This window comes from Salmo salar, chromosome 17 (genome assembly GCF_965601325.2).
Source record: "Salmo salar chromosome 17, fSalSal1, whole genome shotgun sequence".
Lineage (NCBI taxonomy): Eukaryota > Metazoa > Chordata > Actinopteri > Salmoniformes > Salmonidae > Salmo > Salmo salar.
The window spans coordinates 71,355,502-71,371,723 of record NC_138307.1 but is presented as its reverse complement, the minus strand read 5'-3'; positions in this window follow the sequence as shown (position 1 = coordinate 71,371,723).

The following is a 16,222-nucleotide window of genomic DNA, read 5'->3' as shown; positions in this document are numbered from 1 at the left end:
CCACTGACACTAAACTATAATGGTGTATGGAGGATTGTTCATCATTCCCACTGACACTCTAAACTATAATGGTGTATGGAGGATTGTTCATCATTCCCACTGACACTCTAAACTATAATGGTGTGTGGAGGATTGTTCATCATTCCCACTGACACTCTAAACTATAATGGTGTATGGAGGATTGTTCATAATTCCCTATGACACTCTAAACTATAATGTTGTTTGGAGGATTGTTCATCATTCCCACTGACACTCTAAACTATAATGGTGTGTGGAGGATTGTTCATCATTCCCACTGACACTAAACTATAATGGTGTGTGGAGGATTGTTCATCATTCCCACTGACACTCTAAACTATAATGGTGTGTGGAGGATTGTTCATCATTCCCACTGACACTCTAAACTATAATGTTGTATGGAAGACTGTTCATCATTCCCACTGACACTCTAAACTATAATGGTGTGTGGAGGATTGTTCATCATTCCCACTGACACTCTAAACTATAATGGTGTATGGAGGATTGTTCATCATTCCCACTGACACTCTAAACTATAATGGTGTGTGGAGGATTGTTCATCATTCCCACTGACACTCTAAACTATAATGTTGTATGGAGGATTGTTCATCATTCCCACTGACACTCTAATCTATAATGGTGTGTGGAGGATTGTTCATCATTCCCACTGACACTAAACTATAATGGTGTGTGGAGGATTGTTCATCATTCCCACTGACACTCTAAACTATAATGGTGTGTGGAGGATTGTTCATCATTCCCACTGACACTCTAAACTATAATGGTGTGTGGAGGATTGTTCATCATTCCCACTGACACTAAACTATAATGGTGTGTGGAGGATTGTTCATCATTCCCACTGACACTAAACTATAATGGTGTATGGAGGATTGTTCATCATTCCCACTGACACTCTAAACTATAATGGTGTATGGAGGATTGTTCATCATTCCCACTGACACTCTAAACTATAATGGTGTGTGGAGGATTGTTTATCATTCCCACTGACACTAAACTATAATGGTGTGTGGAGGATTGTTCATCATTCCCACTGACACTCTAAACTATAATGGTGTATGGAGGATTGTTCATCATTCCCATTGACACTCTAAACTATAATGTTGTTTGGAGGATTGTTCATCATTCCCACTGACACTCTAAACTATAATGGTGTGTGGAGGATTGTTCATCATTCCCACTGACACTCTAAACTATAGTGGTGTATGAAGGGTTGTTCATCATTTCCACTGACACTAAACTATAATGGTGTGTGGAGGATTGTTCATCATTCCCACTGACACTAAACTATAATGGTGTGTGGAGGATTGTTCATCATTCCCACTGACACTAAACTATAATGGTGTGTGGAGGATTGTTCATCATTCCCACAGACACTCTAAACTATAATGGTGTGTTGAGGATTGTTCATCATTCCCACTGACACTAAACTATAATGGTGTGTGGAGGATTGTTCATCATTCCCACTGACACTCTAAACTATAATGGTGTGTGGAGGATTGTTCATCATTCCCACTGACACTAAACTATAATGGTGTATGGAGGATTGTTCATCATTCCCACTGACACTCTAAACTATAATGGTGTGTGGAGGATTGTTCATCATTCCCACTGACACTAAACTATAATGGTGTATGGAGGATTGTTCATCATTCCCACTGACACTCTAAACTATAATGCTGTATGGAGGACTGTTCATCATTCCCACTGACACTCTAAACTATAATGGTGTGTGGAGGATTGTTCATCATTCCCACTGACACTAAACTATAATGGTGTGTGGAGGATTGTTCATCATTCCCGCTGACACTCTAAACTATAATGGTGTGTGGAGGATTGTTCATCATTCCCACTGACACTCTAAACTATAATGGTGTATGGAGGACTGTTCATCATTCCCACTGACACTAAACTATAATGGTGTGTGGAGGATTGTTCATCATTCCCACTGACACTCTAAACTATAATGGTTTGTGGAGGACTGTTCATCATTCCAACTGACACTCTAAACTATAATGGTGTGTGGAGGATTGTTCATCATTCCCACGGACACTCTAAACTATAATGGTGTGTGGAGGATTGTTCATCATTCCCACTGACACTAAACTATAATGGTGTGTGGAGGATTGTTCATCATTCCCATTGACACTCTAAACTATAATGGTGTGTGGAGGATTGTTCATCATTCCCACTGACACTCTAAACTATAATGGTGTATGGAGGACTGTTCATCATTCCCACTGACACTCTAAACTATAATGGTGTGTGGAGGATTGTTCATCACTCCCACTGACACTAAACTATAATGGTGTATGGAGGATTGTTCATCATTCCCACTGACACTCTAAACTATAATGGTGTGTGGAGGATTGTTCATCATTCCTACTGACACTCTAAACTATAATGGTGTATGGAGGATTGTTCATCATTCCCACTAACACTCTAAACTATAATGGTGTGTGGAGGATTGTTCATCATTCCCACTGACACTAAACTATAATGGTGTATGGAGGATTGTTCATCATTCCCACTGACACTCTAAACTATAATGCTGTATGGAGGACTGTTCATCATTCCCACTGACACTCTAAACTATAATGGTGTGTGGAGGATTGTTCATCATTCCCACTGACACTAAACTATAATGGTGTGTGGAGGATTGTTCATCATTCCCGCTGACACTCTAAACTATAATGGTGTGTGGAGGATTGTTCATCATTCCCACTGACACTCTAAACTATAATGGTGTATGGAGGACTGTTCATCATTCCCACTGACACTAAACTATAATGGTGTGTGGAGGATTGTTCATCATTCCCACTGACACTCTAAACTATAATGGTTTGTGGAGGACTGTTCATCATTCCAACTGACACTCTAAACTATAATGGTGTGTGGAGGATTGTTCATCATTCCCACGGACACTCTAAACTATAATGGTGTGTGGAGGATTGTTCATCATTCCCACTGACACTAAACTATAATGGTGTGTGGAGGATTGTTCATCATTCCCATTGACACTCTAAACTATAATGGTGTGTGGAGGATTGTTCATCATTCCCACTGACACTCTAAACTATAATGGTGTATGGAGGACTGTTCATCATTCCCACTGACACTCTAAACTATAATGGTGTGTGGAGGATTGTTCATCACTCCCACTGACACTAAACTATAATGGTGTATGGAGGATTGTTCATCATTCCCACTGACACTCTAAACTATAATGGTGTGTGGAGGATTGTTCATCATTCCTACTGACACTCTAAACTATAATGGTGTGTGGAGGATTGTTCATCATTCCCACTGACACTAAACTATAATGGTGTATGGAGGATTGTTCATCATTCCCACTGACACTCTAAACTATAATGGTGTGTGGAGGATTGTTCATCATTCCCACTGACACTAAACTATAATGGTGTATGGAGGATTGTTCATCATTCCCACTGACACTCTAAACTATAATGCTGTATGGAGGATTGTTCATCATTCCCACTGACACTCTAAACTATAATGGTGTGTGGAGGATTGTTCATCATTCCCACTGACACTAAACTATAATGGTGTGTGGAGGATTGTTCATCATTCCCGCTGACACTCTAAACTATAATGGTGTGTGGAGGATTGTTCATCATTCCCACTGACACTCTAAACTATAATGGTGTATGGAGGATTGTTCATCATTCCCACTGACACTCTAAACTATAATGGTGTGTGGAGGATTGTTCATCATTCCCACTGACACTAAACTATAATGGTGTATGGAGGATTGTTCATCATTCCCACTGACACTCTAAACTATAATGGTGTGTGGAGGATTGTTCATCATTCCCACTGACACTAAACTATAATGGTGTGTGGAGGATTGTTTATCATTCCCACTGACACTAAACTATAATGGTGTATGGAGGATTGTTCATCATTCCCACTGACACTCTAAACTATAATGGTGTGTGGAGGATTGTTCATCATTCCCACTGACACTAAACTATAATGGTGTGTGGAGGATTGTTCATCAATCCCACTGACACTAAACTATAATGTGTGTGGAGGATTGTTCATCATTCCCACTGACACTAAACTATAATGGTGTGTGGAGGATTGTTTATCATTCCCACTGACACTAAACTATAATGGTGTATGGAGGATTGTTCATCATTCCCACTGACACTCTAAACTATAATGGTGTATGGAGGATTGTTCATCATTCCCACTGACACTCTAAACTATAATGGTGTGTGGAGGATTGTTCATCATTCCCACTGACACTCTAAACTAAAATGGTGTATGGAGGATTGTTCATAATTCCCTTTGACACTCTAAACTATAATGGTGTGTGGAGGATTGTTCATCATTCCCACTGACACTCTAAACTATAGTGGTGTATGAAGGGTTGTTCATCATTTCCACTGACACTAAACTATAATGGTGTGTGGAGGATTGTTCATCATTCCCACTGACACTAAACTATAATGGTGTGTGGAGGATTGTTCATCATTCCCACTGACACTCTAAACTATAATGGTGTGTTGAGGATTGTTCATCATTCCCACTGACACTAAACTATAATGGTGTGTGGAGGATTGTTCATCATTCCCACTGACACTCTAAACTATGTTCTGTTTTAATATCCACCCTGCACAGCCAGAAGAGGACTGGCCACCCCTCATAGCCTGGTTCCTCTCTAGGTTTCTTCCTAGGTTTTTGGCCTTTCTAGGGAGTTTTTCCTAGGGAGTTTTTCCTAGCCACCGTGCTTCTTTCACATGCTTTGCTTGCTGTTTGGGGTTTTAGGCTGGGTTTCTGTACAGCACTTTGAGAATATCAGCTGATGTACGAAGGGCTATATAAAAATAAATTTGATTTGATTTGATTTGATTTGATTATAATGGTGTGTGGAGGATTGTTCATCATTCCCACTGACACTAAACTATAATGGTGTATGGAGGATTGTTCATCATTCCCACTGACACTCTAAACTATAATGGTGTGTGGAGGATTGTTCATCATTCCCACTGACACTAAACTATAATGGTGTATGGAGGATTGTTCATCATTCCCACTGACACTCTAAACTATAATGCTGTATGGAGGATTGTTCATCATTCCCACTGACACTCTAAACTATAATGGTGTGTGGAGGATTGTTCATCATTCCCACTGACACTAAACTATAATGGTGTGTGGAGGATTGTTCATCATTCCCGCTGACACTCTAAACTATAATGGTGTGTGGAGGATTGTTCATCATTCCCACTGACACTCTAAACTATAATGGTGTATGGAGGATTGTTCATCATTCCCACTGACACTCTAAACTATAATGGTGTGTGGAGGATTGTTCATCATTCCCACTGACACTAAACTATAATGGTGTATGGAGGATTGTTCATCATTCCCACTGACACTCTAAACTATAATGGTGTGTGGAGGATTGTTCATCATTCCCACTGACACTAAACTATAATGGTGTGTGGAGGATTGTTTATCATTCCCACTGACACTAAACTATAATGGTGTATGGAGGATTGTTCATCATTCCCACTGACACTCTAAACTATAATGGTGTGTGGAGGATTGTTCATCATTCCCACTGACACTAAACTATAATGGTGTGTGGAGGATTGTTCATCAATCCCACTGACACTAAACTATAATGTGTGTGGAGGATTGTTCATCATTCCCACTGACACTAAACTATAATGGTGTGTGGAGGATTGTTCATCATTCCCACTGACACTAAACTATAATGGTGTGTGGAGGATTGTTCATCAATCCCACTGACACTAAACTATAATGTGTGTGGAGGATTGTTCATCATTCCCACTGACACTAAACTATAATGGTGTGTGGAGGATTGTTTATCATTCCCACTGACACTAAACTATAATGGTGTATGGAGGATTGTTCATCATTCCCACTGACACTCTAAACTATAATGGTGTATGGAGGATTGTTCATCATTCCCACTGACACTCTAAACTATAATGGTGTGTGGAGGATTGTTCATCATTCCCACTGACACTCTAAACTATAATGGTGTATGGAGGATTGTTCATAATTCCCTATGACACTCTAAACTATAATGTTGTTTGGAGGATTGTTCATCATTCCCACTGACACTCTAAACTATAATGGTGTGTGGAGGATTGTTCATCATTCCCACTGACACTCTAAACTATAGTGGTGTATGAAGGGTTGTTCATCATTCCCACTGACACTCTAAACTATAATGGTGTGTGGAGGATTGTTCATCATTCCCACTGACACTAAACTATAATGGTGTGTGGAGGATTGTTCATCATTCCCACTGACACTCTAAACTATAATGGTGTGTGGAGGATTGTTCATCATTCCCACTGACACTCTAAACTATAATGTTGTATGGAAGACTGTTCATCATTCCCACTGACACTCTAAACTATAATGGTGTATGGAGGATTGTTCATCATTCCCACTGACACTCTAAACTATAATGGTGTGTGGAGGATTGTTCATCATTCCCACTGACACTAAACTATAATGGTGTATGGAGGATTGTTCATCATTCCCACTGACACTCTAAACTATAATGGTGTGTGGAGGATTGTTCATCATTCCCACTGACACTAAACTATAATGGTGTGTGGAGGATTGTTTATCATTCCCACTGACACTAAACTATAATGGTGTATGGAGGATTGTTCATCATTCCCACTGACACTCTAAACTATAATGGTGTGTGGAGGATTGTTCATCATTCCCACTGACACTAAACTATAATGGTGTGTGGAGGATTGTTCATCAATCCCACTGACACTAAACTATAATGTGTGTGGAGGATTGTTCATCATTCCCACTGACACTAAACTATAATGGTGTGTGGAGGATTGTTCATCATTCCCACTGACACTAAACTATAATGGTGTGTGGAGGATTGTTCATCAATCCCACTGACACTAAACTATAATGTGTGTGGAGGATTGTTCATCATTCCCACTGACACTAAACTATAATGGTGTGTGGAGGATTGTTTATCATTCCCACTGACACTAAACTATAATGGTGTATGGAGGATTGTTCATCATTCCCACTGACACTCTAAACTATAATGGTGTATGGAGGATTGTTCATCATTCCCACTGACACTCTAAACTATAATGGTGTGTGGAGGATTGTTCATCATTCCCACTGACACTCTAAACTATAATGGTGTATGGAGGATTGTTCATAATTCCCTATGACACTCTAAACTATAATGTTGTTTGGAGGATTGTTCATCATTCCCACTGACACTCTAAACTATAATGGTGTGTGGAGGATTGTTCATCATTCCCACTGACACTCTAAACTATAGTGGTGTATGAAGGGTTGTTCATCATTCCCACTGACACTCTAAACTATAATGGTGTGTGGAGGATTGTTCATCATTCCCACTGACACTAAACTATAATGGTGTGTGGAGGATTGTTCATCATTCCCACTGACACTCTAAACTATAATGGTGTGTGGAGGATTGTTCATCATTCCCACTGACACTCTAAACTATAATGTTGTATGGAAGACTGTTCATCATTCCCACTGACACTCTAAACTATAATGGTGTGTGGAGGATTGTTCATCATTCCCACTGACACTCTAAACTATAATGGTGTATGGAGGATTGTTCATCATTCCCACTGACACTCTAAACTATAATGGTGTGTGGAGGATTGTTCATCATTCCCACTGACACTCTAAACTATAATGTTGTATGGAGGATTGTTCATCATTCCCACTGACACTCTAAACTATAATGGTGTGTGGAGGATTGTTCATCATTCCCACTGACACTAAACTATAATGGTGTGTGGAGGATTGTTCATCATTCCCACTGACACTCTAAACTATAATGGTGTGTGGAGGATTGTTCATCATTCCCACTGACACTCTAAACTATAATGGTGTGTGGAGGATTGTTCATCATTCCCACTGACACTAAACTATAATGGTGTGTGGAGGATTGTTCATCATTCCCACTGACACTAAACTATAATGGTGTATGGAGGATTGTTCATCATTCCCACTGACACTCTAAACTATAATGGTGTATGGAGGATTGTTCATCATTCCCACTGACACTCTAAACTATAATGGTGTGTGGAGGATTGTTTATCATTCCCACTGACACTAAACTATAATGGTGTGTGGAGGATTGTTCATCATTCCCACTGACACTCTAAACTATAATGGTGTATGGAGGATTGTTCATCATTCCCATTGACACTCTAAACTATAATGTTGTTTGGAGGATTGTTCATCATTCCCACTGACACTCTAAACTATAATGGTGTGTGGAGGATTGTTCATCATTCCCACTGACACTCTAAACTATAGTGGTGTATGAAGGGTTGTTCATCATTTCCACTGACACTAAACTATAATGGTGTGTGGAGGATTGTTCATCATTCCCACTGACACTAAACTATAATGGTGTGTGGAGGATTGTTCATCATTCCCACTGACACTAAACTATAATGTTGTGTGGAGGATTGTTCAACATTCCCACAGACACTCTAAACTATAATGGTGTGTTGAGGATTGTTCATCATTCCCACTGACACTAAACTATAATGGTGTGTGGAGGATTGTTCATCATTCCCACTGACACTCTAAACTATAATGGTGTGTGGAGGATTGTTCATCATTCCCACTGACACTAAACTATAATGGTGTATGGAGGATTGTTCATCATTCCCACTGACACTCTAAACTATAATGGTGTGTGGAGGATTGTTCATCATTCCCACTGACACTAAACTATAATGGTGTATGGAGGATTGTTCATCATTCCCACTGACACTCTAAACTATAATGCTGTATGGAGGACTGTTCATCATTCCCACTGACACTCTAAACTATAATGGTGTGTGGAGGATTGTTCATCATTCCCACTGACACTAAACTATAATGGTGTGTGGAGGATTGTTCATCATTCCCGCTGACACTCTAAACTATAATGGTGTGTGGAGGATTGTTCATCATTCCCACTGACACTCTAAACTATAATGGTGTATGGAGGACTGTTCATCATTCCCACTGACACTAAACTATAATGGTGTGTGGAGGATTGTTCATCATTCCCACTGACACTCTAAACTATAATGGTTTGTGGAGGACTGTTCATCATTCCAACTGACACTCTAAACTATAATGGTGTGTGGAGGATTGTTCATCATTCCCACGGACACTCTAAACTATAATGGTGTGTGGAGGATTGTTCATCATTCCCACTGACACTAAACTATAATGGTGTGTGGAGGATTGTTCATCATTCCCATTGACACTCTAAACTATAATGGTGTGTGGAGGATTGTTCATCATTCCCACTGACACTCTAAACTATAATGGTGTATGGAGGACTGTTCATCATTCCCACTGACACTCTAAACTATAATGGTGTGTGGAGGATTGTTCATCACTCCCACTGACACTAAACTATAATGGTGTATGGAGGATTGTTCATCATTCCCACTGACACTCTAAACTATAATGGTGTGTGGAGGATTGTTCATCATTCCTACTGACACTCTAAACTATAATGGTGTATGGAGGATTGTTCATCATTCCCACTAACACTCTAAACTATAATGGTGTGTGGAGGATTGTTCATCATTCCCACTGACACTAAACTATAATGGTGTATGGAGGATTGTTCATCATTCCCACTGACACTCTAAACTATAATGCTGTATGGAGGACTGTTCATCATTCCCACTGACACTCTAAACTATAATGGTGTGTGGAGGATTGTTCATCATTCCCACTGACACTAAACTATAATGGTGTGTGGAGGATTGTTCATCATTACCGCTGACACTCTAAACTATAATGGTGTGTGGAGGATTGTTCATCATTCCCACTGACACTCTAAACTATAATGGTGTATGGAGGACTGTTCATCATTCCCACTGACACTAAACTATAATGGTGTGTGGAGGATTGTTCATCATTCCCACTGACACTCTAAACTATAATGGTTTGTGGAGGACTGTTCATCATTCCAACTGACACTCTAAACTATAATGGTGTGTGGAGGATTGTTCATCATTCCCACGGACACTCTAAACTATAATGGTGTGTGGAGGATTGTTCATCATTCCCACTGACACTAAACTATAATGGTGTGTGGAGGATTGTTCATCATTCCCACTGACACTAAACTATAATGGTGTGTGGAGGATTGTTCATCATTCCCATTGACACTCTAAACTATAATGGTGTGTGGAGGATTGTTCATCATTCCCACTGACACTCTAAACTATAATGGTGTATGGAGGACTGTTCATCATTCCCACTGACACTCTAAACTATAATGGTGTGTGGAGGATTGTTCATCACTCCCACTGACACTAAACTATAATGGTGTATGGAGGATTGTTCATCATTCCCACTGACACTCTAAACTATAATGGTGTGTGGAGGATTGTTCATCATTCCTACTGACACTCTAAACTATAATGGTGTATGGAGGATTGTTCATCATTCCCACTAACACTCTAAACTATAATGGTGTGTGGAGGATTGTTCATCATTCCCACTGACACTAAACTATAATGGTGTATGGAGGATTGTTCATCATTCCCACTGACACTCTAAACTATAATGGTGTGTGGAGGATTGTTCATCATTCCCACTGACACTAAACTATAATGGTGTGTGGAGGATTGTTTATCATTCCCACTGACACTAAACTATAATGGTGTATGGAGGATTGTTCATCATTCCCACTGACACTCTAAACTATAATGGTGTGTGGATGATTGTTCATCATTCCCACTGACACTAAACTATAATGGTGTGTGGAGGATTGTTCATCAATCCCACTGACACTAAACTATAATGTGTGTGGAGGATTGTTCATCATTCCCACTGACACTAATCTATAATGGTGTGTGGAGGATTGTTTATCATTCCCACTGACACTAAACTATAATGGTGTATGGAGGATTGTTCATCATTCCCACTGACACTCTAAACTATAATGGTGTATGGAGGATTGTTCATCATTCCCACTGACACTCTAAACTATAATGGTGTGTGGAGGATTGTTCATCATTCCCACTGACACTCTAAACTATAATGGTGTATGGAGGATTGTTCATAATTCCCTATGACACTCTAAACTATAATGTTGTTTGGAGGATTGTTCATCATTCCCACTGACACTCTAAACTATAATGGTGTGTGGAGGATTGTTCATCATTCCCACCGACACTCTAAACTATAGTGGTGTATGAAGGGTTGTTCATCATTCCCACTGACACTCTAAACTATAATGGTGTGTGGAGGATTGTTCATCATTCCCACTGACACTAAACTATAATGGTGTGTGGAGGATTGTTCATCAATCCCACTGACACTAAACTATAATGTGTGTGGAGGATTGTTCATCATTCCCACTGACACTAAACTATAATGGTGTGTGGAGGATTGTTTATCATTCCCACTGACACTAAACTATAATGGTGTATGGAGGATTGTTCATCATTCCCACTGACACTCTAAACTATAATGGTGTATGGAGGATTGTTCATCATTCCCACTGACACTCTAAACTATAATGGTGTGTGGAGGATTGTTCATCATTCCCACTGACACTCTAAACTATAATGGTGTATGGAGGATTGTTCATAATTCCCTATGACACTCTAAACTATAATGTTGTTTGGAGGATTGTTCATCATTCCCACTGACACTCTAAACTATAATGCTGTATGGAGGACTGTTCATCATTCCCACTGACACTCTAAACTATAATGGTGTGTGGAGGATTGTTCATCATTCCCACTGACACTAAACTATAATGGTGTGTGGAGGATTGTTCATCATTCCCACTGACACTCTAAACTATAATGGTGTATGGAGGATTGTTCATCATTCCCATTGACACTCTAAACTATAATGTTGTTTGGAGGATTGTTCATCATTCCCACTGACACTCTAAACTATAATGGTGTGTGGAGGATTGTTCATCATTCCCACTGACACTCTAAACTATAGTGGTGTATGAAGGGTTGTTCATCATTTCCACTGACACTAAACTATAATGGTGTGTGGAGGATTGTTCATCATTCCCACTGACACTAAACTATAATGGTGTGTGGAGGATTGTTCATCATTCCCACTGACACTAAACTATAATGTTGTGTGGAGGATTGTTCAACATTCCCACAGACACTCTAAACTATAATGGTGTGTTGAGGATTGTTCATCATTCCCACTGACACTAAACTATAATGGTGTGTGGAGGATTGTTCATCATTCCCACTGACACTCTAAACTATAATGGTGTGTGGAGGATTGTTCATCATTCCCACTGACACTAAACTATAATGGTGTATGGAGGATTGTTCATCATTCCCACTGACACTCTAAACTATAATGGTGTGTGGAGGATTGTTCATCATTCCCACTGACACTAAACTATAATGGTGTATGGAGGATTGTTCATCATTCCCACTGACACTCTAAACTATAATGCTGTATGGAGGACTGTTCATCATTCCCACTGACACTCTAAACTATAATGGTGTGTGGAGGATTGTTCATCATTCCCACTGACACTAAACTATAATGGTGTGTGGAGGATTGTTCATCATTCCCGCTGACACTCTAAACTATAATGGTGTGTGGAGGATTGTTCATCATTCCCACTGACACTCTAAACTATAATGGTGTATGGAGGACTGTTCATCATTCCCACTGACACTAAACTATAATGGTGTGTGGAGGATTGTTCATCATTCCCACTGACACTCTAAACTATAATGGTTTGTGGAGGACTGTTCATCATTCCAACTGACACTCTAAACTATAATGGTGTGTGGAGGATTGTTCATCATTCCCACGGACACTCTAAACTATAATGGTGTGTGGAGGATTGTTCATCATTCCCACTGACACTAAACTATAATGGTGTGTGGAGGATTGTTCATCATTCCCATTGACACTCTAAACTATAATGGTGTGTGGAGGATTGTTCATCATTCCCACTGACACTCTAAACTATAATGGTGTATGGAGGACTGTTCATCATTCCCACTGACACTCTAAACTATAATGGTGTGTGGAGGATTGTTCATCACTCCCACTGACACTAAACTATAATGGTGTATGGAGGATTGTTCATCATTCCCACTGACACTCTAAACTATAATGGTGTGTGGAGGATTGTTCATCATTCCTACTGACACTCTAAACTATAATGGTGTATGGAGGATTGTTCATCATTCCCACTAACACTCTAAACTATAATGGTGTGTGGAGGATTGTTCATCATTCCCACTGACACTAAACTATAATGGTGTATGGAGGATTGTTCATCATTCCCACTGACACTCTAAACTATAATGCTGTATGGAGGACTGTTCATCATTCCCACTGACACTCTAAACTATAATGGTGTGTGGAGGATTGTTCATCATTCCCACTGACACTAAACTATAATGGTGTGTGGAGGATTGTTCATCATTACCGCTGACACTCTAAACTATAATGGTGTGTGGAGGATTGTTCATCATTCCCACTGACACTCTAAACTATAATGGTGTATGGAGGACTGTTCATCATTCCCACTGACACTAAACTATAATGGTGTGTGGAGGATTGTTCATCATTCCCACTGACACTCTAAACTATAATGGTTTGTGGAGGACTGTTCATCATTCCAACTGACACTCTAAACTATAATGGTGTGTGGAGGATTGTTCATCATTCCCACGGACACTCTAAACTATAATGGTGTGTGGAGGATTGTTCATCATTCCCACTGACACTAAACTATAATGGTGTGTGGAGGATTGTTCATCATTCCCATTGACACTCTAAACTATAATGGTGTGTGGAGGATTGTTCATCATTCCCACTGACACTCTAAACTATAATGGTGTATGGAGGACTGTTCATCATTCCCACTGACACTCTAAACTATAATGGTGTGTGGAGGATTGTTCATCACTCCCACTGACACTAAACTATAATGGTGTATGGAGGATTGTTCATCATTCCCACTGACACTCTAAACTATAATGGTGTGTGGAGGATTGTTCATCATTCCTACTGACACTCTAAACTATAATGGTGTATGGAGGATTGTTCATCATTCCCACTAACACTCTAAACTATAATGGTGTGTGGAGGATTGTTCATCATTCCCACTGACACTAAACTATAATGGTGTATGGAGGATTGTTCATCATTCCCACTGACACTCTAAACTATAATGGTGTGTGGAGGATTGTTCATCATTCCCACTGACACTAAACTATAATGGTGTGTGGAGGATTGTTTATCATTCCCACTGACACTAAACTATAATGGTGTATGGAGGATTGTTCATCATTCCCACTGACACTCTAAACTATAATGGTGTGTGGATGATTGTTCATCATTCCCACTGACACTAAACTATAATGGTGTGTGGAGGATTGTTCATCAATCCCACTGACACTAAACTATAATGTGTGTGGAGGATTGTTCATCATTCCCACTGACACTAATCTATAATGGTGTGTGGAGGATTGTTTATCATTCCCACTGACACTAAACTATAATGGTGTATGGAGGATTGTTCATCATTCCCACTGACACTCTAAACTATAATGGTGTATGGAGGATTGTTCATCATTCCCACTGACACTCTAAACTATAATGGTGTGTGGAGGATTGTTCATCATTCCCACTGACACTCTAAACTATAATGGTGTATGGAGGATTGTTCATAATTCCCTATGACACTCTAAACTATAATGTTGTTTGGAGGATTGTTCATCATTCCCACTGACACTCTAAACTATAATGGTGTGTGGAGGATTGTTCATCATTCCCACCGACACTCTAAACTATAGTGGTGTATGAAGGGTTGTTCATCATTCCCACTGACACTCTAAACTATAATGGTGTGTGGAGGATTGTTCATCATTCCCACTGACACTAAACTATAATGGTGTGTGGAGGATTGTTCATCAATCCCACTGACACTAAACTATAATGTGTGTGGAGGATTGTTCATCATTCCCACTGACACTAAACTATAATGGTGTGTGGAGGATTGTTTATCATTCCCACTGACACTAAACTATAATGGTGTATGGAGGATTGTTCATCATTCCCACTGACACTCTAAACTATAATGGTGTATGGAGGATTGTTCATCATTCCCACTGACACTCTAAACTATAATGGTGTGTGGAGGATTGTTCATCATTCCCACTGACACTCTAAACTATAATGGTGTATGGAGGATTGTTCATAATTCCCTATGACACTCTAAACTATAATGTTGTTTGGAGGATTGTTCATCATTCCCACTGACACTCTAAACTATAATGCTGTATGGAGGACTGTTCATCATTCCCACTGACACTCTAAACTATAATGGTGTGTGGAGGATTGTTCATCATTCCCACTGACACTAAACTATAATGGTGTGTGGAGGATTGTTCATCATTCCCGCTGACACTCTAAACTATAATGGTGTGTGGAGGATTGTTCATCATTCCCACTGACACTCTAAACTATAATGGTGTATGGAGGACTGTTCATCATTCCCACTGACACTAAACTATAATGGTGTGTGGAGGATTGTTCATCATTCCCACTGACACTCTAAATTATAATGGTTTGTGGAGGACTGTTCATCATTCCAACTGACACTCTAAACTATAATGTTGTGTGGAGGATTGTTCATCATTCCCACGGACACTCTAAACTATAATGGTGTGTGGAGGATTGTTCATCATTCCCACTGACACTAAACTATAATGGTGTGTGGAGGATTGTTCATCATTCCCATTGACACTCTAAACTATAATGGTGTGTGGAGGATTGTTCATCATTCCCACTGACACTCTAAACTATAATGGTGTATGGAGGACTGTTCATCATTCCCACTGACACTCTAAACTATAATGGTGTGTGGAGGATTGTTCATCACTCCCACTGACACTAAACTATAATGGTGTATGGAGGATTGTTCATCATTCCCACTGACACTCTAAACTATAATGGTGTGTGGAGGATTGTTCATCATTCCTACTGACACTCTAAACTATAATGGTGTATGGAGGATTGTTCATCATTCCCACTAACACTCTAAACTATAATGGTGTGTGGAGGATTGTTCATCATTCCCACTGACACTAAACTATAATGGTGTATGGAGGAT